Source organism: Phyllostomus discolor, chromosome 4, assembly GCF_004126475.2.
Source record: "Phyllostomus discolor isolate MPI-MPIP mPhyDis1 chromosome 4, mPhyDis1.pri.v3, whole genome shotgun sequence".
Taxonomy (NCBI): Eukaryota; Metazoa; Chordata; class Mammalia; order Chiroptera; family Phyllostomidae; genus Phyllostomus; species Phyllostomus discolor.
Genome location: NC_040906.2, coordinates 128560874 through 128587303, shown reverse-complemented (window position 1 = coordinate 128587303; position 26430 = coordinate 128560874). Strand labels below are relative to the sequence as shown.

The following is a 26430-nucleotide window of genomic DNA, read 5'->3' as shown; positions in this document are numbered from 1 at the left end:
ATTTCATTGAATTAAAAACTTTTGTCTTTCAAATGATACCATCAAGAAAGTGAAAGATGATACAAAAAATGATTTAAAAAATGCAAATTATATAAATATTTTTTTTACTTCTTCCCCTTTGCCTCTTGGTGAGGCAGGGATTCCCACCCTAGCATTATGGACATTGCCAAACATACAACACCCACAAAAGGCACATGAGAATGACAGCAATTCATTAGTCACATACACTCACAGCCCAGAAGAGGAGAACAGCATGCCATGCAGGGTGATGTAAGAGCTGCACTCAGAAACAGAGTAAACAATCTGGAGCCATGGAGGCCAACTTTGTGGTATTCAGAGAGTGGGATGCCCACTGGTTCCCAATAAAGGATGTAATTGGCTTATTTAATTTCATGAGTTGGCAGGAAATTGAAACTCACTAGTCAAGAATAAGCAGAAACCACATTTGGTCCATTTGATAAGGAGGGTTGTTTGGCTAGGTGGCCTTATACCTGGGAGCAGACTTATACACAAGAGCAGAGTGGAGAGGGAAACAAGAAGTTAGGTCTCTCAAGGCCCTTACAAGTCTTTTAGATGTCAAGGTAGCACATGATATTAAACCTTAAATTTATGTCCTATACCACCATAAGGCACCAAGTCTTTTAAGGACTCATTTCCAGGAGATATAAAGAATTCTTATCATTAAACAATAGAAATACAAATAACTGAATTTAAAAATGGGTAAGGATTTCAATGAACATTTCTCCAAAGAAGATACAAATGACTAATAAACACATGAAAAGATGCTCAGCATTATTAACTATTAGGAAAATGCCAGGGATACAACTTCACACTCATTAGGATGACTATTATAAAAAAAGACAGACAAAAACAGTTGGCAAAGATGTACAGAAATTGGAGCCCTCATCGTTGCTGGGAGGAATGCAAAATGATGCAGCTGCTTTGGAGAATGGTTTGGCAGTTCCTCAAAATGTTAAACATAGAGTTACCATATGAACCAGCAATTTTACTCCTACTTATATGCTCAGGAAAATTAAAAACATATGCCCCCACAAAATTTGTACATGAATGTTCATAGCAGCATTACTCATAACTGCCAAAAAGTGGAAAAACCACACATGTCCATCAACTGTTGAATAGATGAATAAAATGAGGCACATTCAGTCAATGAAACATTATTCAGCAGTAAAAAGTATGAAGTACTGGTATGTACTACAGTACAGATGAATCTTGCAAATGTGGAAAGAAAATAGTCACAAAACAAACCTATTGTATGAGTCAATTTACAAAAATGTCCGGAACAGGCAAATCTTCAGAGACAGAAAGTAGATTACTGCTTGCTATAACTGGGGATGGTGGATGATGAGTGCCTGCTAATGGTTACGGGGTTTCTTTTTGGAGGATAAAAATGTTCTAAAATCGATTGTGATGATGGTTGCATAACTCTGTGAATGTATTAAAGCCCATTAAATTGTACACTTTGAATGGGTGAATGATATAGTATGTGAATTATTGAGATATAAAGTGGTTATTTTTGAAAAAGGTAATTAGTAGCCTGAATATGATTGATTCCAATGGTTTAATTATCCTCAAATATCTATTTGAATCTTCTATTTTAAAATAGCTTCACAAGATTTGGAAATCTTCTCTATGGCTGATTGCCTATACAGTAATCCCTTCTAATTCATGGGGGATACATTCATAGACCTCAGTGAATGCCTGAAACAGTGGGTGGTACCAAATGATATAGATGTATACTATGTTTTTTAATGCACATATACTTGTAATAAAGTTAATTTATAATTTAGGCACAGTAAGAGATTAACAACAATAACTAATAATAAGATAGAATAATTATAACAGTAAAATGAGGAGTAATTGAATACAAGCACTATAATACCATATCAGTCACTCTCAGAACCATTGCTGCTAAGCAGCTAACTGGCAGGTAGCTTACTCAGCATAGGTACACTCGACAAAGGGATGCTTCACATCCTGGGTGGGAGGGAAGGGGATGATACAAGATTTTATCATACTACTTAGAACAGCGTGCAATTAAAACCCTGAATTTTTTATTTCTGGAATTTTCCATTTAATATTTTTGTACCACAGTTGCTTGTAGGTAACTGAAACCACCGAAAGTGAACCTGCAAAGAAGAAGTCTACTGTATTCCTTTTAAATCTCCTATAATCTTGCCATTTGTTGTTGGTGGCAATGGTAAAAAACATAGTCATTAAAAATGTAGAGGAAAAAGGTTGTGGTACATTTTTGCATGGAATACTACACAGCTATAAAAAAGAAGCTCTTACCCTTTGTGACAGCATGGATGGATCTGGAGAATATGATGCTAAGCTGGTCAGAGAAAGACAAATACCATATGATCTCACTCATATGTGAAATCTAACAAATAAAATAAGTTGACAAACAAAATAAAACCAGAGGCTCAGAGACAAGAATCAGACTGACAGATCTCATAGTGGAGTGGGGTGGCAGGGACTGGAAAAGAGTAGTGAAAGAACATATATGTGTGTATGTATAGCTCATGGAGACAGACAACAATGTGGCAAAGCACGGAGCAGGAAGGAGGGGGGACTGGGTGGAGAGGAGCAACCCAGGGAGGGTAGAAATGGGGGACATCTGTAATAATGTCAACAATAAAAAAGAACACAGCTCCACTAAATAAATATACCTTGGATGCTGAAAAAGAATATATATGAGAACTGCAATTTTATTTTTTAACCATCTGTGTAAACAAGGTTTAGGGAATAGGCTGAACATGGTTTTTAGATGAATAAAGGTCAACAGAGACCCACCAGATGATAAAAATGAATCTGAGGAAAGTGAGCTAACTTTGCAAGGTCACACAACCAAATGATGATGACATCATGTACATGGTGGACTCCTAACACACCATCTGTGACAGCCATTTTCCATGATGTCCCCCAGTGATCCTTGCCTCCTGGCATTTACATCCTTATGTAGACCCCTTCTCTATTTCTCATCGCTCATTCTGAAGGAAGCTACTGGGATGTAATGATGATATCCAAACAACCAATGGAAAGGTCCATGTGTTAAGGAACTGAGGCCTGCAAACAATCACATGAGTGAGGTTAGAAACATATCTTCCCCTAGTTGAGCTTTCAGACAAGGCTGCAGACCCAAGTGATGGCTTGAGAGACCATGAGCTAGAACCATGGAGCTAAGCTACTCCTGAATTCCTGCCCCACGGAACAGTGAGACAATAAATTGGCTCAAGCTACCAGGTTTGGGAGAAGTTGCTTTGCAGTAATACATAATGAATACACCATTTATGCTCTTTCCACTCTAACAGATACTTCATACCTAGCAACTGTTAAATATTTACAATGATTTTCCAGGCTACATGGGTTAAAATTCAAACCCTAACCACTCTGGGTAGGATTTTGATTTACATTTCTCCATTTAAGAAGAAGAAAAATAAGTATCATGATAATTATGTAATTTTTTTTCTATCTGATTAGTTTTTTCCTCCAGCCTCCCTGGCTACTTCCCCTCAGTCTCCTTTCTTGACTCCTCCTCTTCTGCCTGCTTTCCAGATGTTTCTGTTCCTCAGGGTCAGTCAAAAAACATCTCTTTTCTCTCCTGCAAGTTGCTCTTCTACTCCCAATAAATGAAGTCCATGAAATGCCAAAATTCTCACATTTATGCCTCCAGATTTAGATAGAAAACTGTCATCTTGAGATCTCTACTTGCCATGCATACAGATTAAACTTAACATGTTTAAAACAGAACTCTTCATTCCCCAAAAATTACTCTCCTAGGTATCTCTATTCACCTGGATGTTCAAGCCTGGAACTAACTGGAGTGTTACTGAAAATTTCTCCCTCTCCCTTAACCTCCATCCATATTCAATCCAACAGCAAGTCCTGTAGATACTACCTCCAAATTGTGTCATGAGTCCATGCATTTTATGTCAAATGCAACCAACCTGGTATTGTACAGTCCGCCACTATCATTCACCTATAATAGTGCAATAGCTCTCTTTTTTAGTTTTTTCCCCCCTAATCCCTTCCCCACACAAAAAGCAGAAAAATCACCTTAAATGACACTTGGCAAACTCAGCAACAAACTTTCAACTCCCTGCCTACCTCTCCAACCTCATCCAGTGCTAACTCTCCTCACTTGTGAACTGCCACCACTTGGACCTTTCATTTCCTGGAGCAAATCATGGTCTTTCTTGCCAAGACCTTCATAATTACTATTACATATTGCAAATATTTAAGAGCTCCAAGGTAAGAAGCAGCTTGTACAGTGAAGAGGTATATTAGTTATTTATTGCTACATAACAACATTCCCCAATTTCATTCTCTCTAAAGTGAGCCCCACCCCATCCCATCCTCCAGGCTCTTTAATTGATTAGTCTCTTATTTTAGACTAAACATTATCTCAGTTTTTGACTCAATCCCTTGTATTCTCTTTTATAAGTTCTTGATGGCTTACAATTATAAATGTATTTACTTGTCTGTTGCAGCTCTATCCTCCTAAACTATAAATTTCATAAAGTAAACCTCTGTGTCTTCTTTATTCTAAATGTAGTGTCTAGAACAATGCTATGAATATACTAATTCCCTATTAATATTTTTGAATTAATAATAATGATAATACAATATGAGATTCATAGAATCAAAGAATATTCTGCCTAAGAATCACAAAATCAGGAGACCTTTATAAAGCAAACTGGCCATTCTTGTGCAAAAGGTTGCATACATGTTATCAGTATGCCTTACATTTAAGAAGTTTACTAAGCTCAAAAATGCAAAATTTTTGCAAAAATGCAAAATTCCCACCCCACCAGCGGCATATATTATTTATATGTATGTACAGCTTGTGTTTATTTCTTAAAAGTTCTCTTCTACTATTCTAATTCCTGATTCCAGCACCTTCTGACTCAGATTGACCAGGATTTGTCCCCCACTAAAATGCTCTTGATTCCTCTTAGAATATTTGACCTTCAAAGGCCACCTGTCAGAAGCCTAAAAATGTCATTTCCCCAAGATGCAGAGGCTTGTCTCGTTTCTTTAACCACTAAACTAAATGATAAATCAAAGATACTCTAGGTGTGGGCGGGGGAAGGGACTATCAGAAGTTTTACCCGTAAAGCAGAATTGAAGTTGAAAAGAAAGTAGGAACCAGAACACTATCTGGGCATCAGCAGCCACAGGGGAATCCTGACAAAAAGTCAGAAATAGCTTCTCAAGGGTAACCATTTTCAATCTATTTCATTTCTTTTTATTACGCTTCCCAGGTCACACAAAACTTCAACTGATATGAAACCTCTTAACAAATGCAGCTTGTAATATGGTCTATTTATATTCTTATTTTATTTGATTCAATTATTCTCCTATAATTCTCCCAGTATTAAAAGTCCTTTTGATGGTTGCTCTGTTTTCCATTTCCGAAATCATTAACCTCATTCTCTACCCGAGGTAAGGGGAATGCTTGGTGAGTGACAGCCTTGTTTACAGAGAGCAGGAAAGGACTTGGCAGCTGTTTCAAAGTATCAAACAAGATAGCCTCAAGAATGCTATAGAAAACTGTCACCAAATGGGGAAGCCACGTCACACTAACTAGACTGCCTTCTTGTCGACCACTAATAGAATTCTCTGATGTGTCCCTCTGGAGAGGGAAAGATTTGCTAAGAGGAGGGAGAGAGCTGGGTAATTTCTTTTGTACCTTTCATATGACTTCTATAGCCCTTAAACTTTCCAAAGCATAGGGGTTGACTTAAACAGGCAGATAATGAGAACAAACTTTATTAATTTGAATTAAAACATGGAACCCTTTTGAGAATTATTTTATTTTTAATATCTCAGAGTACCTCTAAAATACCAAACTTTTAGCACAAAACTGATGCTTTTTATCTGTTTCAAAAGGTATATCTGAGAATGTGCCAAAGGATAATTTTGAATTATGTCATTACTTAAAAAGCATGTATTCAGTTAGTAATCAGCCAAATTTCTCTAAAATATTTAAATATTAAATTCTCTATTCTCTTGTTACATTTCATTTCTTGGGGAGTCTGATTTGCTCATTCAGAGACATGTTTTTAAACACCTACTCTGTGGAGGCACAACTTGAGGCACTTAAAAGCAAGTAAAATTTAAAATTCAATTTCCAAACTGCACTAGCCATATCTAGGAGACATCACATAGTTCCCAGTGAAATAGGACAGAGAGGAAAGAGGATAGCAGTACTACACTAGTCCAAAGAATGCCCACAGGGCAATATTTCCCTGTGCTTCTTTGGACTCAACCCTTTCACCTGAATCCTAATCTATTTCTTCTAATCCATGAAATTTCCCACCTTCACCTCAAGGTCAGGATGTTCAAAACAGATTTTTTTCATTGCTCCCGACCCCAGTCTGCTTCCCATTCTTAGATTATCAAAATAATAATCAACAATGAGCCCAAACTATGTGCAGGGAATGGCATTAGTGTTCCACAGATTATCTGAATGGACCTTCAAAATATTTCTATGAACTAATACTGTTAGTCTACTTTACAAATAAGGAAATGACCATCAAAAGATCTTCAGTTAATAAACTTCCAATAGGAAATGCTTCAGAAAATAAAAGGAAAGAAAAGCTTAAAATGCAAGAATGGTGGCCAAAGCTATTGGTGACATGATAATAAATCTAAAATATATCTATATAAAGTAGTAATAATGTCTGCTGTTTGGGGTTTAAATAAAAAAGACCTAAAATATTGAGCAAAGATCAGATGTAAGGTCCCAAGAGTGTGATTGGAACTAAAGTGACCCAAAGACTTTCAACAGTTCAGAAGGAGCTTAAGATATCAAGTAATTTCTTTAAGGCAAAAAGCACTTTTAAGGATGAAGAGATTTACTACATGTTAATAAACATATGTTAATCAGAATCTTTAACCAGGAAGAAATAAAAATTCTAAATTGATATGCAAAAAAGATATAATTTAAATGCTTATATTTTAAAAAGAATGTTTAAAACACACTGAAGTAAAAATTCATCCTAATTATTTTTTAAATAAAATAATACATCACACTTAAAATTGTTCTGAAGGTACTATATAAAATTTAAAATTAAAAATAAAAATTTGGACTTCTTTAATTTAATTTTGAAAACATTAAAAAAGAGAGTCATGAATAGTGAAAAAATTAGACATGACACAATAGGCAAAAGGAAGCAAAGGTATAAAACTTTCAAAGACAGAAATAAAACTATGTCTCTTTGCAGGTGATATAATTGTATATCTAGAAAACCCAAGAGAATCAATGGGGAAAATTACTACAAACAATAAGGGAATTTAGCAATGAAACTCTAATATTAACATACAGAAATCAATAGTTTTCATATGTACCAATAATAACCAGTTAGAAGATATAAGGAGAGAGAAGACTCAATTTACAGGAACAACAGAAAAGAAAAATATACTTGATTATACGGTTAACAATAGATATATAAATTTACATGAGGAAAATTTTATATTATTTCTGAAATATAAAACAGAACTGAACAAATAAAAAGAGAAAATATTTTTGGATAGGAAGATTAAATATCTTAAATATATCAATTCTCAATTCTCCCTAAGTTAATTTATAAATTTGCTTTAATCCCCACAAAATGACAATAAGTTTATTCCCAGATACAGATAAGTCAACTATAAAGACTGAAAAATAAACAAGCAAGATGGAAAAGTTCTAGAGATTCATTGCACCACAATTTGAATATACTTAACACTGTACTTGTACACTTAAAAATGGCTAAGACAGTAAATTTTATTACTTTTTACCATAATTTAAAAAAAACAGGACTGTAGGACAACTTCTTCATACTGATCACTTCTCAAGCATTCTCACATGACATTATAGATAAGCTCTCCATTGAGAGGGAACATCTATCTACTGAACTAGAAATACTGATCGTATTGAACTGAAATACATTACCTCAAATGTGGTACACTTGTGCTTATTGAATTCAATGCCTGACACAGAGTGAGTGATCAATAAATATAAGTTATAAGTAACCTCCAACTTTCCTTGTAAATGTAGAGTTATCAATAAATCTATACGCATTTCCAAAAAAATGAACAAGGAAAAATCATGAAGAAGTCCTAAAAAAAGAAGAAAAAAGAGGAAACTAACCCAAATGGGTATTAAAACACTACTATAAAACTGTATTTAAAGATGTATGGTATCCAGAGAAAACAATATATAGTATCAGAAGTAAAAATGGGGGACTTCCGGCAAGATGGAGGAATAGGTGGTCGCACCATACCTCCTTGTACAACCAAGATTAGAAAACCAATAATTTACAACAATAATTTACTATCAGAATAACACCCAGATCCGGCAGAGGATTTATCTGAATGGAAGTCGGGCAGCCAAGAAGTTGAAGTAGACACGTTCATCCGGACTGGTAGGAGAAGACGAGCCGGCGGGCGCGGGGCTGGCTCGGGTAGACGGCGCGCGGAGGTCGGGGGAAGGTTTGGCACGAAATCCGAAATCGGCGCAAAAGCCATCGGGCGCCAGAAGGCAGCGGTGATCCCTGAGTACGCAAGCTGCGGCTGGCAGACCCAGAGGGGTAGCGATTGTGGACCAGGGCAGAACTCGCGGCCCAGAAGCCCAGACAAGGGTCTGAGTCCAGGGGAACGGAACTACCGCCATTGTTTTCTCCCGCCCCGCTCCCGCTCCCGCCCCACCCCCACATATAACGTCACAATCTAGCAACGGGGTGCCCAGCCCCGGTGAGCACCTAAGGCTCTGCCCCCGCACCGTAACAAGAGCAACCAGACCGAAAAAAAAAAAAAAAAAAGGAGAGAAAGGGGGAAAAAAAAAACTATGTTTTCAACAGAGCAAATCAGTCCCCCAGGACTCATCCTTTTGAGCGACCAAGAATTAGCCAATCTATCAGATGCGCAGTTCAAAACACTGGTGATCGGAAAGCTCACGGAACTGGTGGATTTTGGACGAAATTTAGATGAAAGAATGCAGATTACCATAAAACAGATGCAGGAAGACACTCGGGGGAGAGCCAATAGTGAAAGGAAGGAATCTGAGTCTCAAAACAATACAGTGGACCAGAAGGAAGATAGAATCAACCAAGCAGGAAAGCATGATGAAATAAGAATTCAAAAAATTGAGGAAAAGATTAAGAGCATCCAAGACACCTTTAAACGTTCCAATATCCGAATTATAGGGGTACCAGAATCGGAAGGGGACAAGCAACAGATTGAGCACGTATTTGAACAAATAATAAAGGAGAACTTCCCCAATCTGGCAAAGGGAACAGTCTTCCAAGAAATCCAAGAAGCTCAGAGAGCCCCAAAGAAGTTGGACCCAAGAAGAAACACACCAAGGCACATCATAATTACATTAGCCAAGGTAAAAACGAAGGAGAGAATCCTAGAAGCAGCAAGAGGTAAGGGGACAGTCACCTACAAAGGAGTTCCCATCAGACTGTCAGCTGATTTCTCCAAAGAGACCTTACAGGCAAGAAGGGGCTGGAAAGAAATATTCCAAGTCATGAAAGACAAGGACCTACATCCCAGATTGCTCTATCCAGCAAAGCTCTCAATTAGAATGGAAGGGCAGATAAAGTGCTTCTCAGATAAGGTCAAGTTAAAGGAGTTCATCATCACCAAGCCCTTATTTTATGAAATGCTAAAGGGACTTATCTAAGAAAAGAAGATAAAGAAAAGACATGTATAGTAAAAGGACAGCAAACTCACAAATATCAACAACCACACCTAAAGCAAAACCAAAAGAAACTAAGTAAACAATTAGAACAGGAACAGAACCACAGAAATGGAGGGCACATGGAGGGTTAGCAGCAGGAAAGTGGGAGGAGGAGAGAGGGGGAAAAGGTATAGAGAATAAGTAGCATAAAATGTAGGTTGAAATTAGACAGGGGGAGGGCAAGAATAGTACGGGAAATGTAGAAACTAAAGAACTCATAAATATGACACATGGACATGAACTATAGGGGAAAATGTGGGTGGGAGGGGGTACAGGGTGGAGGGGAGAGAAGGGGGGAAATGGGACAACTGTAATAGCATAATCAATAAAATATATATAAAAAAAAAGAAGTAAAAATGAACAAAAGAAACTATCTAGAAATAGACCCAAGCACATATCTAAATTTATGTGATAAAGGTGATATCTCAAATCACTAGAGGGAGATATAAAAATATTAATAAATGGCATAGACAAATCTGAATGGTCACTTGGAAGAATTATCATTGAATCTATGCTTTATAACATGCATCAGGATAAACTCCAAATGAATTATATATGTAAATGTAGATAGATGATTGATAGATAGATTGATAGAAAAATGGATATGTATGCTAGAAAAGAAAGCAAAAGTTAAGAAGGAAGAAAATGACAGACGTACTATAACAAGACATGAATAAATTCATTTATTACTTGGGAGAGGGAAAGAAATTCCTAACCATGTGTCATGTCTAGGAGCAATAAGATAAAAATGGGTAATTTTGAAAAAATTAAAAATAAACAAGCTCTTGTAAGGCAAAACAATAACACTATAAGCAAAATCAAAAAACAAATGACAATGATAAAGCAGAAAAAAGTCTGCAATTATTTTAAAGCAGAGCTGACAGCTCTAATATACAAAAAGTTCCTACAAACTCAGAAGAAATAAAAAGTAATAGAAAACTAGAACACTACACACCTACTGGAATAGCCAAAATCCAAAACACTGACAATACCAAATACTGAGGAGGGTGTGGAGGAACAGGAGCTCTCATTCACTGCAGGTGAGAATGCAAAATGGCACATCCACTTTGGGAGACAGTTTGGCAGCTTCTTACAAAACTAAACATAGGCTTAGCATACTACTCAACAATAACACCGCTTGGTATTTACCCAAATGAGTTGCAAACTTATGTCCACACAAAAACCTGTACATGGATGTTTCTAGTGGTTTTATTCATAACTGTCAAAAATTTGGAAGTAACCAAGATGTCCTTTAGTCAGTAAATCAATAAATAAATTGTTATATCCAGACAAAGGAATATTCTTTAGTGCTAAAAAGAAATGAGCTATCAAATCATAGAAATACATGGAAGAAACTTAAATGTGTATTACTTGGTAAAAGATGCCAGTCTCAATAGGCTGCATACTGAATGATTCCAGCTATATGGCATTCTATAAAAGGCACAACTATGAAGGCAGTTAAAGATTGTTGGTTGGCAGAGGCTAGGGAGTGATGAATATATGAGTACAGAAAATTTTTAGGGAAGTGAAAGTATTTTGTACAATACTACAATGTTGAATACATGCCATTATAAAAGATACATTTGTCAAAGCCCATAAAATTTACAACACCAAAAGGGAATACATGTCATAAAGTATACATTTATAAAAACATTTAGAATGTACAACACCAAGAAGGAATCCTAATGTAAACTACAGACTTTTGGATGATAATAGCATGTTAATGAAGAGTTATTGAAACAAATGCACCACTCTGCTTCAAGATGTCATCAGTATGGGAGGGTGTATATGTATAAGGGTAAACATGTATGGGAATTCTATGCACATTCCACTAAATGGCATTATGAATTGAAAACTAAAAAGTAAAGTCCATTAAAAATAACAAATTAATAAATCAGTCTATTATATACTAATTTAAGTCCCATAAAAGGAGGAGAGGCATGAAAGCAGTATGGAGATACCTCAAAAAATTAAAAATGGACCTGCCTTTTTTAAAAAAGAATTTATTTATTTTTAGACAGAGGGAAAGGAAGGGAGAGAGTAAGAGAAACATCAATGCGTGGTTGGCCCCTACTGAGGACCTGGCCTGCAACCCAGGCATATGCCCTGACTGGGAATCAAACTGGCAACCCTTTGGTTGGCATGCCCACACTCAATCCACTGAGCTACACCAGCCAGGGCTGTATCTGCCTTTTGAGCCAGCAATCCTACTTTTGGGAATGCAAGGTCTGTCAGGAAAAAGTCCATCCATTATTAACACAACAAGAACAGTTTGCGATATAACCTGGCAGCCAAGGAGAGTGGACTGGAAATCACATGCTTGACAGTGATGGCTTCACTGTACTAGTCAGTGAGGGAGGTAGATGCCATTGAGTGAGCATGTGTACTGTGTGGCCATCACATTCAAAATGACTGAGCGAGTAGAGCAGTGAATCCATATCAAATTTTGCATTAAGCTTGAACATTCCTCCATGGAAACTATTTGGATGATTCAGAATGCCACAGCTGTGGGGAACTGGTGACATGACAATACACCCACTCACGTATCACATCTTGTGCAGAGTTTTTTGGTAAAACATCAAATCACCCAGGTGCCTCAGTCCTCCTACAGCCCAGATTTGGCACACTGTGACTTCTGGCTTTTCCCAAAACTAAAATCACTTTGAAAGGGAAGAGATTTCAGACATCGATGAGATTCAGGAAAATGTGATGGGACAGCTGATGCGATTGGGAGAAACTGGGTGAGGACCTAAGATGCCTAGTTTGAGGGGAACTGAGGTGTCAATATCCTATGTACAATGTTTTTTGTATCTTGTATCTTCTTCAATAATTGTCTCTATTTTTCATATTATATTGCTAGATACCTTCTGGACAAACCTCATGTATAAGAAGGAACCCAAAACACTAATTTAAAAGAACATAAGCACCCCTATGTTCATTGCAGTGTTATTTACAATCACCAAAACATTGAAGCAGCCCAAGTGTCCACCAAGTGTCCACCATAGTTGTCCCAAAACAACTATGGGACATTTACACAATGGTATACTACTTGGCTGTAAAAAAGAAGAAAATTTTACCCTTTGTAACAGTATGGATGGACCTGGAGAACATTATGCTAAGTGAAATAAGCCAGAGAAAGACAATTACCATATGATTTCATTCCTGTGTAGAATCTAATGAACAAATTAAACTAACAAGCAAAGTAGAGACAGATTCATAAAAAGAGAGCAACATCTAATAGGGATTAAGGGGTCGAGGAGTTGAGCAAAAAAGAAAAAGCCTCATGGACAACAGTGTAGTGATCGCAGGTGTGAGGGGGTATAAGAGGGTATAAGGAGACTAAATGGTAATGGAAAAAATACAATTAAAAAAATCATAATAAAAAGGGAGGAGAGGCACGAAAAAATATCTGAAGAAACAGTGGTCAAAATGTCCTGAACAGTATAAAGCAACAATCCAAGACGTTCATGATCTCTAAGAAGAAACATTTTTTAAAAGTATATCATAATCAAAATAAAATTTTAAAAAAGTATATCATAATCAAATTGCTGAAAATAAATGGTAGAGGGAAAATCTTTTTTTAACCATTTTAAATTTATGTGTTTTTAAAATGTTTCTATTACAGCCTGCTTTCAATATACAGCATAGTGGTTAGACAGTCATACACTTTACGAAGTGTACCCCTTGTAATTTCCAGTGCATACCTGGCACCATACAGAGCTACTACAATATTATTGATTATATTCCCTATGCTGTACTCCACATCCCTGTGACTATTCCGTAACTACCAATTTGTACTTCCTAATCCCTTCACCTCTTTCATCTAGTCCTCCAAATCCCCTCACCTCTGTCAATCACCAGTCTGGTCTGGTAAAAAGAAAATCTTAAGTAAGTCTAGAGAGAGATAAACACATTATTTATAAAAGAACAAAGATAATTATCACAGCTGACTTCTAAACAAAAATTATACAGAAGAAAATGGAATGATACCTTAAAAGTAATTAAAAAAACTTGAGTACTAGACTCAGTGAAATTATCCTCTGAAAGTGAAATCAAAATGAAGTCTTGTTCAGATCAACAAAAGCTGAGAGAACCGCACCAGCATACCTGCACCTAAACAACCAAGCTAATGAAATACAAACCTTCAAGTAGACCTAGGTAGGCTTAACACTACTTCCCCAATGAATTAATTTCATGAACTATTGCTGTATAGTCAGATACTCTAACTCAGTGGTTGTCAAGTCTGGATACACAACAGAACCATCTGAGAAACTTTCTTAAAATTAAAGTTACCAGTGTCCCAGGCCACAGCAACTAAGTAAGGCTCACAATGAGTGAGGCATAGGTTCCTCAGGAGATTCTAATATTCAAGTTAGGCTCCAACTGGCTGCTTAACCTCACCCCTAAATCCCTACCCCATTTCCAATCTCTTCTGCTCTGCCGAAAATAACTGACATGTAGGTCAGCCATGTTTTCCACCAGTTAACTAAAAAGAAATATAATGAACAGGGAAAGCCACATAAGGAACATCAAGTGAACAATTTCACACTCTGCCATCAAAATTCAATTTAGAGATTTACTTTGCCCACTGGGCTAAAGAAACCCCTTAGCCTCTCCTGAGGGCAACACTTCCAGATCTTTCACACATACAAGCAAGTCAGTCTTGTGTATGGTTCCCTGTCTTCAAAAGAAAACAAAGGAGAGAAATAGTTCTTTCGATCTCCATGTTGCCATCTTGACTAATCCTTCTGCTTTTCTCCTATAAGCTCTTCCTCTGCAGGACTGACAAACTCCTGCTGTCTCAGTCATCAGCCTTTCAGGGCTTTTCTTTCTCACTGCACTCTATGATACTCGGAGCCACTGTCCTGTTAGTAAGGAAGAACAAGTCTATTTCTTCCAATCTGGCTTAATAGGCTTAGAGTTAAGTCTATTAAGATAAAACCAAAGCAAATGTTTCTTCCCCTAGCCCAACATTTATTTGTCTCAGATAAAACTTTTCTAGTCTTTTCTACAATAAAAGTCCTTTTTTTATTGGTCTAGCCTATGTTAGACAACTTCTATTCTCTGTTACAAACAATTCAACAAGAGATTTTCACAAGAACAGAAATATTTTAAAGCCATTTCATTTCTAACAAAATCTTTGACAATATGTGGTTGCCTATGTCCTAATTTAATTATTAATAGCATCCCTGCTTACTCTAAAATTTCTCCTACTTAGGATAATAAATTATATGTTTACCTTGTTTTTTTGTTGTTGTTCAATTACAGTTGTTCCAATTTTTCCCCTGTTGCTGTCCTTCACCGTGCCCAATCTTCTGCTCCCTCAGTCAATCTCCACCTTGTTGTGTCCATTACCATGGGTCCTTTATACATGTTTGTTAACTAGACCCTTCCCTTTCTGTCCCCCATTTTCTTCTCCCCTCTCCCCTCTGGTACTGTCAGTTTGTTCTTTATTTCCATGTGGCTGGTTCTATTATGCCCATTTGTTTGTTTTGTTCATTAGGTTCCACTTAGATGTGAGATCATACGGTATTTGACTTTTGCCACCTGGCTTATTTCACTTAGCATATTTTCCAGTTCCATCCATACTGTCTCGAAATGTAGGAGTTCCTTCTTTCTTTCTGCTGTGAAGTATTCTATTGTGTAAATGTACCACAGTTTTTTCTTATTCATTCATTTACTGATGGCCACTTAGGCTGTTTCCAGCACTTGGCTATTGTAAATAATGTTGCCATGAACACTGGGATGCATAGGTTCTTTTGGTTTAGTGATTCAGGGTTCGTAGGGTATAGTTTCACCAGGGGGATCACTGAATCAAAAAGAAGTTCCATTTTTGAAGAAATTCCATCCTGTTTTCCACAGTGGCTATATCAGTCTGCATTCCCACCAACAGTACACTAGGGTTCCCTTTTCCTCCACAATCTCCCCAGCACTTGTTTGTTGATTTGCTTATGATAACCTTTCTGACTGGTGTGAAGTTGCATCCCATGTGGTTTTTATTTGCATCTCTCTGATGGCTAGTGATGCTGAACATTCTTTTGTATGTCTGCATGCCTTCTGTATGTCCTCTTTGGAGAAGTGTCTGTTCAGGTCCTTTGCCTATTTTTTAATTGAATTGCTTGTCTTCTTGGTGTTGAGTCATTTGAGTTCTTTATATATATTTGACATCAAACCCTTGTCTGAGGTATCATTGGTAAATCTGTTTTTTCATACAATTGGTTGCCTTTTCATTTTGCTGATGTTTTCTTTAGCCATGCAGAAGCTTTTTAATTTGATGAAGTCCCATTTGTTTATTCTTTCCTTTATATCATTATCCTATTGGCAAAGATATTGCTATGTGGGATATTTGAAATGTTCCTGCCTGTCTTTTCCTTTAGGACTTTTATAGTTTCATGATTTATATTTAAGTCTTTCATACATTGTAAGTTATTTTGGTGTATAGTGGTCTAGTAAGTTGATGGTCTAGTTTAACTTTCTTGCATGTACCTGTCCAGATATCCCAGCCCCATTTATTGAGGATATTTTTACTCCATTTTATGCTTCTGCTCCCTTTGTCAAATATTAATTGACCATAGATACATGGGTTTATTTCTGGGCTCTTTATTCTGTGCCATTGATCTATGTGTCTGTTCTTATGCCCCTACTAGACTATTTTGATTACAGTGGATTTGTTATATAATTTGATATCAAGTATTGTGATCCCTCCTACTTTGTTCTTCTTTCTCAAAATTGTTGAAGCTATTCAGGGTCATTTATGGTTCCATATAAATTTTGAAACATTTGTTCCATATCTGTGAAATAAGACATTGATATTTTAATAGGGATTGCATTGAATCTATAGATTGCTTTGGGTAGCATGGACATTTTAATGATATTAATTCTTCTAATCCATTAACATGGTAAATGCTGCTATTTATCTGTGTCTTCCTTGATTTCTTTCTTCAGTGTTCTGCAGTATTCTGAGTACAGGTCTTTTAACTCCATAGTTATTCCTAGGTACTTTATTTTTCTTTTTGCTATAATAAATGGGATTTTTTCCTTAGTTTCTATTTCTGATATTCATTTGTGGTGTACAAAACTGCCTTCAATTTCTGAATAATGACTTTATGTCCTGCTGTTTGCCAGATTTATTTATTAGGTTGAGCAGTTTTTTGGTGGATCCTATGGGGTTGTCTATGTATGTGATCATGTCATCTGTGAACAATAACAGTTTTGCTTCCTCCTCTCCAATTCGGATGCCCTTTTTTTCTTGTCTGATCACTGTGGCTAGAACTTCCATGTTATGTTAAATAGAAGTGGTAAAAGTGGACACCCTTGTCTTGTTCCTGATCCTAGGAGAAGGCTTTTAGTTTGTGTCCATTGAGTATGATGCTGGCTTAGGTTTCCCATATATGGCCTTTATTAGGTTGAGGTATGCTCCTTCTATTCCCATTTTGCTGAGCACTTTTATCACAAATGGGTGCTGTACTCAATCAAATGCCTTTCCAGTATTATTGATATCATGTGACCTCAGTCATTCCTTTTGTTTATGTGATGTATTATGTTTATTGATTTGCAAATATTGTACCATCCTTGCATCCCTGGGACGAATCCATCTTGATCATGGTGTATGATCTTTTTTATGTATTGCTGGATCTGGTTTGCCAATATTTTGTTGAGGATTTCATCATGTATGTTCATCAGTGACATCAATTGGCCTGTAGTTTTCTTTGTTTGTATGTCTTTACCTGGTTTTGGAATTAAGATAATACTGACCTCATAAAAAGAGTTTGGGAGTCTTCTCTCTTCTTGAAGTTTTTGGAATAGTTTGAGCAGGATAGGAGTCAGCTCTTCCTAAAATGTTTGGTAAAATTCACCTGTGAAGCCATACAGGTAATTTTTGTGTGCTGGGAGTTTTTTCATTACTGCTTCAATTTCACTATCTGTTATCGGTCTCTTCAGGCTTTCTGCTTCTTCTTGATTCAGTTTTGGAAGATTATATGTTTCTAGAAATTGGCCCATTTTACCCAGGTTGTCAAATTTCTTGGCATGTAGTTGTTCATGGTCATTTCTTACAATCCTTTGTATTTCTGTGGTATCAGCTGTAATCACTCCTCTTTCATATCTGATTTTGTTTACTTGGCTCCTTTCTTTATTTTTCTTGATTAGTCTGTTTAAAGGCTTGTCAATTTTGTTTATCTTTTCAAAGAACCAGGTCCTGGATTTTTTGATGCTTTGAATTGTTTTTTTCATCTCTATGTCATTTAATTCTGCTCTGATCTTGATTATTTCCTTCCTTCTCCATGCTCTAGGCTTTGTTTGTTGTTGTCCCTGTAGCTCTTGTAGATGTAGGGTTACGTTGTTTATTTGAAACTTTTCTTTTAAAGTAAGCCTGTAATGCTATGAACTTCCCTCTCAGTACTGCTTTCACTGTGTCCCAAAGGTTTTGGATTGTTGTGTGTTCATTTTCATTTGTTTCCAAAAACTTTTTGATCTGTTCCTTGATCTCATTATTAACCCATTCATTGTTTAATAACATGCTATTTAGTCTCCATAAACTTGAATAGTTTTGAGTTTTTCCCTTGAGGTTGGTTTCTAGTTTCAGGCCATTGTGATCTGAGAAAATGCTTAATATGATTTCAATTCTCTGGTATCTGCTGAGGCTTATTTTGTGTCCTACCATGTGGTCCATCTTTGAAAATGCCCCATATGCATTTGAAAAGAATGTGTATTTTGCTTCTTTGGGGTGAAAGATTCTGTATATATCAATTAAGCTCATTCAATCTAGCATGTTGTTCAGTGTCACAATATTCTTGTTGATTCTTTGTTTGGAAGATCTATCCATCATTGACAATGGGGTGTTAAAATCCCCTGCTATAAGTGTGTCACTGTCTATATCTTTCTTGAAGTCTTTCAAGATTTTCCTTATATACTTGGGTGTTCCTATTTTGGGTGCATATATGTTTACAATGGATATACCTTCTTGATGGAAGCTTCCCTTAATTATTATGAAGTGTCCTTCACTGTCTCTTTTTATGGTCTCTGTTTTGAAATCTATTTTGTCTGATACGGGTATTCCTACACTGGCTTTTTTTTTTTGTATGTCCATTTGTTTGGAATCTTTTTTCCATCCCTTCACTTTCAGTCTGTGTAGAACTTTTTTTCTGATGTGAGTCTCTTGTACACAGCATATATGCACATTGTTGTTACTTATCCATTCAGCTACCCTATGTCTTTTGATTGGAACTTTCAACCTATTTACATTTAAGGTTATTATTGGCAGGTATTTATTCATTACCATTATTTCTGTACCTGTGTACTTCTCTCTCTCTCTTGCTCTCTCTTTTTCTTTCTCCCTCTCAGTCTCTCTTTCTTCTTTTTATAGCAGTCCCTGTAGCATCTCTTACAGTGGTGGTTGGTGGAGACATACTCTTTTAGCTTTTAAATTAGCTAAGGTAAACTCCTTAGTTTACCATCTAATTTAAATGAGAGCCTTGCTGGATACATTAGTCTTGGTTGTAGGTCCTTCTTTTTCATTATGTGGAATGTTTTATGCCAATCTCTTCTGGCTTGTGCTGTTTCTGTTGAGAAATCTGCTGCTATCTTTATTGGAGCTCCTTTGTATGTTACTGTTTCTTCTCCCTTGCTGCCTTTAAGATTCTGTCTTTGCCTTTAACATTTGGCATTTTAATTATGATGTGTCTTGGAGTAGGCCTCTTTGGGTTCATCTTGATTGGGGCCCTCTGTGCTTTCTGAACTTCTGTAACTTTTCCCCTCACCTAGTTAAGGAAGCTTTCTATCATTATTTTTTCAAACAAGTTTTCTATCCCTTGTTTCTTTTCTTCTTTTTCTGGTATTCCTATGATGCCAATGTTACTACATTTCATGTTGTCCTGAAGTTCTTTTAAACTATCTTCATTCTTTTTACATCTTATTTCATTCTGTTGCTCTGCCTGGGTATTTCTTTCTACCTTGTCTTCCAGCTCACTGATTTGGCCCTCTGCTTCATCCAGCCTGCTCTTAATTTCTTCTAGTGTATTTTTCATTTCTGATATTGTTTTCTTCATTTCTTCCTGGTTCTTGTTCATAGTTTCTATTTCCTTTTTCATGTTGCTGTAGTTTCCACTCAGCTCCTTGTAGTTGTCACTGAGTTCCTTGAGCATCCTTATAAACATTTTTTTTTAAATTCTGTGTCTGCTAGATTGCCTTCCTCAAATTCATTTAGCTCTTTTTCTGGGTATTTCTCCATTTCTTTTCATTTGGGGTTCTTCTTTTGTCTCCCCATTTTAGGTGACTCTTTTTATTTGTTTCTGGATCTCAGGATACTCTGCTTTGTCTGCCTGTCTTTGTGGGGTGGGCTTTTGTGTTAGCAGTTCTGTGGGACTCACTGGTGCAGTCTTTTTGATCACCTGATCTCAATGCTCTAGGGTTGCCCTTTATTCAATTTGTTTGGGCTCCCGTTGTGTTTGGACTTTGCCTATCGGTGGCTCATTCATTAGTGGATTCTCCCCTCCAGCTGAGCTGACTGGGAATCATAACCCCTGCCTCATCTTATGTGCTGTTGTACAGGTGTTGGTTAACAAAGCAATACTACTAGTAGTAGTAGCAATACTATTACTAAAGCCAACCCCATGCCAGGAAATAAAAACCTACCACATCAGCAATATTAACAGCAATTGAGCAAAGATTAATAAAGATGGAGAGAGATTAAAAATATTATAAGATAGGACAAAAGGAATATGACTAAAAGAGGGAAAAATTATCTTGAGTGAGAAAAGGGAAGAGAAATAATCAGAGTAGGGAATAGAAACAAGGCAAAGAAAGGTAAAGAATAAAATTGAAAATGTAAGTAAAACAGGGAAGGGTGATAGCAAAAATGGAGTAAGAAAAGGGAAGAGTATACTGTGAGGTTTGAAGTAAAATTAAGAAGGTATTGAACCAATGGGAACAAAATTACAGAAATACCATAGCAGAGTCAATAACAACAACAGCTGAGTGAAGATTCATAAATGTGGATAAGTAAATAAGAATATTATGCAAAAATCAAAAGTGAATATGAGATGTCTATAGTAAAGAAAAATGATCTTGAGAGGATGGAAGAGGAAAACTAATAAGAGTAAGAAACAGAACCCAGGCTAAGAAAGGGAAAAAAGTGAAAACAGAATGCCTAGCTCAACTGATCAAGGGCAGGAGAAGTCAAAATGGAGTAAGACAGGGGGAGAGTGTCCTATGGGATTTGAAGTACAAACAAATAGTAAACAAATTGGAATACCGTTGGAGAACAGCAATAACCATGATATCCTCGCCCAACTAGCCACAACTTATAAAGGTGGAAAGAAAATAAGACTATAATAAGGGTGGGGGGGGAGAATGTGAGCTGACTTAAGTAAAGAAGAAGACTTTTGCAAGGAGATGGAGGAGAAAGAGTAAGGAATGGGAATGTGGCATAGCATATTCAGGAAAAAATAAAGTTGACAACAATAAGGAAGTTCAGGAAGATAGCAAAATGGAGTAAGACCAGGTAAGGGTACTACGTTGGATTTGAAATAACAATAATATGAAAAATATATATATAATCTGAATAAAAAGAATAAAAAACCAAGAGTAGTGAGTTAGTTGGAATGCAATTAAAGCAAAAGAAGAAATATTAAAAAGCAATGTGAACGGAAAGAAAACATGCAAGTTCTGAAGAAGCTAGATGAAATTCATCTCAGTGGTTGGTGTTTGCTTTTTGAATTCTTTCTGAATCTGTTTCTGGTTTTTTAGCAGCACAAGGTCCAGGGTGGGTCCTCCAACTTCTAGCAACACTGCCTGTATCTCCTTCACCTGCCTCTACAGGGAGCTTCTGTTGCAATGAGAGGGTGGGGCCTCTGTGTCTCTCCTGGGAGACACCTATCAGTCTTCTGGGAAAATTATGAGTATGCTCCTGCTGTCCCTACACCTCCTGTATTAGTCTGTCCCAGTGTATTCCAGTAATGTATAGATTCTGATTATATAGCTGTCCATTTCATGGGGTGAGGGGGACAATCTGCGTAAGACTGTCAGCTCTCTCCTGCTTGATACAGAGGGCAGCTCCATGTGCAAGCCGAGGCTGGGTGGAGCCCTGAATCCCCCTTGCTGCACTACTTTCTGAATTTCTGCTTTAATGGCCTCAGTGAAATAGGGCCCTAGATCCCAGTGTACTTGGCCTCCCTGTGAGGAGTTCAAAATGGGCCCTTTCTTTTTCAGATCTCCTCTCAACCCCCTCACCCCCCTGCTCCTGCCATCTCTGACTAGGCTCTCAGTGTGTGCAGGTGCCACAGCTGCACGCAGCACACCTGCTGGCTCCACACCCAGGAACTACCCTGTTCACCCATAAAACCTCCTAACCATTCGTTTTGAAGCCTCCTCTGTAGGAGGCTTTTGGCTTCCAAACTTCATATCAGCTCAGATTCCGTTGACTGTTTACTTTATTTTTCACAAGATCAGCTAAGTGTCCAAGCTGGGTGCAAGAACAAGTGGTCCTGGCTCCCACCTAGTGGGCCGCCATCTTCCACCTTCCTGTTTACCTTATTTGCAGACAAAATGAAGACCAGTTTTCATCAGAAGGAGTTTTGCCTACATTAGCTAGCATTCATGAACTAGTAGATTTGTGCGTCCTAATCATCCTCCCTGTGCCATTGAACCATAGAGCATTAAAAGGCCAAACTGTTACAGTCACAGTAGCTGGAATTATGGTTAAATGCAACTAATCCTACAGGGATGAGCATTTACATTTGAGTCTCCTAAAATTATATAATACAACTGGAGTATTAGGAAGGGTTGCTAACAAAATGAAAATAAGAGTAGGCATTAATAATGCCTATACAATTGGTTTGTAGCCAGTATTCATATGCCAAGCCAGGACCCTTTTTTTGTTGTTGAGAGGAAGGCAGAGAGAGAGAGATCGATGTGTTGTTCCACTTATGTATGCATTCACTGGTTGCTTCTTGTACAAGCCTTCACCAGAGACCAAACTTGCAACCTTGGTTCATCAAGACGATGTTCTAACTGAGACATCCAGCCAGGTCACCAGGATCCTTCTTTTTCTTTTATTATTATTTTTTATTGATTGGTTTTAGAGAGAGAAATGAAGGGAAGGGGAGGGAAAGAGGGAGAAAGAAAGAGAGAAACATCAATTTGATTTTCCACTTATTTATGCATTCATTGGTTACTGCTTCTTTTATAAGCCCTGACCAGGGATCAAACACTCAACCTAACCTTAGCATATTGGGACAATGCTCTAACCAACTGAGCAACCCCAACCAGGGAGCCAGGATTCTTCTTGACCCACATTGTTCTCAATAAAACATTCATGTACCTCTTACACATAAGAATTTCTGATCAGGTGATCTCCTACTGATATAATTCAGATGCATCTTGCTGAAAACATGATTCGTTACAACCTCCAGTCCTATTTCTATTTACTTCTATCTACCCTCAGAACTTACTGCCACATGTTTTCCACTTTCCCTAATTAAAAGTTCCATTCTTCACACATTGTATCCTGGCCTAAACATTGGTATCAATAGTATAAGATAATACCCACTATAAGAAACAGTTGGAGAAAATACAATAGCTTTACCTAAATCACTGAAATACCTAATGAAAGTGAAGAGAATATTTAGCTAACTCCCTATGTGTGCTGCCAATAGGTACTGGTGACTTTCGCATTCAAGGACTTCCTGAGGGCAACTGAATGATAACAGGCAGGGCTCCCACAGTCCCCAGAGACCCAACTCTAGAGCAATGGTTTGTTACACTGCACTTCCTCTAATAGATCCATTCATAAAATCTTCTAAGTGAAATTAGTTTCTTTGAAATAACAAATGAGTTTACAGTGATTATTTCTATATGGCTAGTCACTATAAATAAACTAGACCTTTAACACGGGGCATAACTGAAATATAGCAGGCATGTTTCTCCATAGAAATACACCAGAATGATGTGCTGCATCCGTTGACCTTTCCAAATAATCTTGCTTTGTGAACTAAAGGCAATGTTAATTTCCTCAAGAATAAGAGCTGATGCAGTTGTCAAAGATCATAGAAAAAGGACACAATAGCTGCAAACTTCAAATGTACTCTGGATAGTGAAATAATGATAGCCAAGGAGATCAGTGACCTCGAGAATGACAACATACTAAAGTGGGATTTAGAGGTCCCTGAGTATAATGTATTCACCAACACTTTTTATTTCAAATGGACAAGCAATGGAGAATTAATGTCCTGTGGAACTCATGGCTGTGCATCGAAATCCACCAAGTTACCAAGACTTATGGGCCTTCCAAACAACCCAGGTGAAGGTGGCACTCTTTACGGTGTGCTTGACCAGCAGAATACAGATTTGGTTTTCTGACCCTTGAGAAAAATACAAAGCAGTCACTTTGAGCTAAGGCTCCAAATTAGAGCTGTGGTTCAGCTTAGATTTCTTTTGTGGAATAAAACTTGCTGACTAAGGCCATAAGATTTGATTTATCTTTTCCTTTTAATGGTGTTTATCAGAATAGAATTGGTCTCTTGTTACCACTCTGAATACATTGGGCTTTGCTGCATATCTAGCTCAGTACATTTATTCTAACCTCATTGTGGCTATCAGCAAATGAATTTGCTAATTAATAGTAGAAAGGGAAGAATAAACAGAGAGAGTAAATGCAAAAGAATAAAATTCTTTAGGAATAGTGTCGACTATATTTCGGATAACTCCCTCTTGGCCAAACAGCACACAAAACTAAATATACAGGGACTTTCAGCCATGAAGAGTCAAAGAAAAGAAAAATCAACAAATTGAATATAGAAATAATTTGTCATCTCAAAAGACTTCCAAAGCACAATAAAAGACTGGAAACTAACTGAAATGATTCAGGGAATGAAATGACATCAGCGCTTGGTGAAGGCACATTAGAAAAACACATTTGCTCCAGTGAAGAACTAACGAAGCCCTCACTTTGGCCTAATGGTGCGTGGGAAAAGGCGCCTTCCAGGTCACCCACTTCAGTGCCACCACAAATCAACACGACAGGACAGACCAAAGACAGGGGCAGGCCCCCTGAGAGTGCGCGTCAGTGAGGCCCCTGATGCCTTCAACTGGAAGTACTCATGATGAGAACAAAACAAATTAAAAATGGGGCTTTGCCAAGCTCTCCCCAAGAATCTGCTCCCCTGAGGATAAAAGTGTTTAGAAATAGTAGGGCACACTGCTAGCTTCTTGGAAATGGAAGGGAAGATGTGAACCCTCCATTTCTTTAAAGAAATCCTGTTTAGTTTATTGAATGTTAACTGAACATTACTAAGAACTAGGCAGACACTGTACATAGCACTGGGGACCCTAAAAGTCACAACACATGTTTTCATAAAGTTGCTCCCTTACCGAGGGTTAAATTGTAATACTATAATGTGGCTATACAAAAAACATATGTAAAGGCCAGAATAATTTGCCCAAGCTGAAGAACTCCCACAAGTAGAGGTGCCTCAGTGTGATGTTGCAGCATGAAGGTGAGTTCACATGCTGATGAGGCAGAGAAGGGTACAGCCAACTGACTCTGAGAATGAAGCCGTTAGAGTGAAAATCCAGAACTGCTATTGCCCAGGGACATGGAAGGGCACTAAGACAGCCAGCTGCTGTCCAACTGTGGGTGCCCTCAACATGAACAGAGACTTCCCAATAAAATCTTCCCTTGAAAGAATTGTCTATTTTCTTCTCTCCAATTCCTCTTTTCATATTTTTTCTTGAACCTACTCCAAATAGGCATTTGACCCCACCACTCCACTAAAATTGCTTTCACCAAAGTTACCAAAATCTTTATGTTTATTTTGAATCCAAAGCTAATTTTAAGCCTTAAAAAGGCTTTATCCAATTAATAGAATGTCTCACATCCTCTTTCTGGAAACATTTTTTCCTTTGTCTTTGGAGATACCACCTGGCACTGGGTTCTTCTGCTATCTCTAATAGTATCCCTTGATTCTCCCTCATTTCTTTGCCTCTGAAAGTTGGAGAACCCTCAAACTTAGCCCTCATACCTCTTCCTTCCTCTGTTTAAACTAACTTCCTAGGATGTCTCACCTAGCTTCACACATTTAAAAATTATCTATAGGCTAATGACTCCCACATTTCTACCTCTGGACTAGGTCTCAACCATGAACTCCAAGTTCACATATCTCACTGCCTATTAGACATTTATACTGGGAAGCCTCATAGGAATCTCAGTCTTATCACATGCCAAAAGAAACTTCTTACTCCACCCCCAATGTGTTTCTACTCTGATCTTAACCTGTCTCAGTTAATAGTACCTCCATATTTCCATTGTTCATGCCAGAAATCTTGGTGACTCTTCTCTTTCTGTTCCAGCCCACATCCAGTGCAACACCAAATCTCTTTCAATATACATCCAGAATGTGACCTGTTCTCAGCATGTCTGCTCACAAAATCTTGGTCCAAATCACAATCATCTCTCACTGAGAATAGTGCAATAGCCTCCACAAAAGGTCTCCCTGTTTCTGTTCTTGCAGTCAAAGTGATTGCTCAAAAACTTATATCAGATTTGGGCATTCCTCTGCTCAAATCCTTCCAATGGTTTCCCACTCTAGTCAGACTAGAATCCACAGTTCCTTCCCAACACCTCTACCCCTGATGTCACCTCCATCACTTCTGCCCACTCCCTGCTTGTATAGCCTCAGCCACAA

General features: G+C 37.5%; 1 pseudogene; it reads left to right on the top strand.

Moving 5' to 3' along the window:
* LOC118499945 overlaps positions 1-23447 on the top strand; it is a 59010-nt pseudogene extending 35563 nt beyond the window's left edge.
* Positions 23448-26430: the final 2983 nt, after the last annotated feature.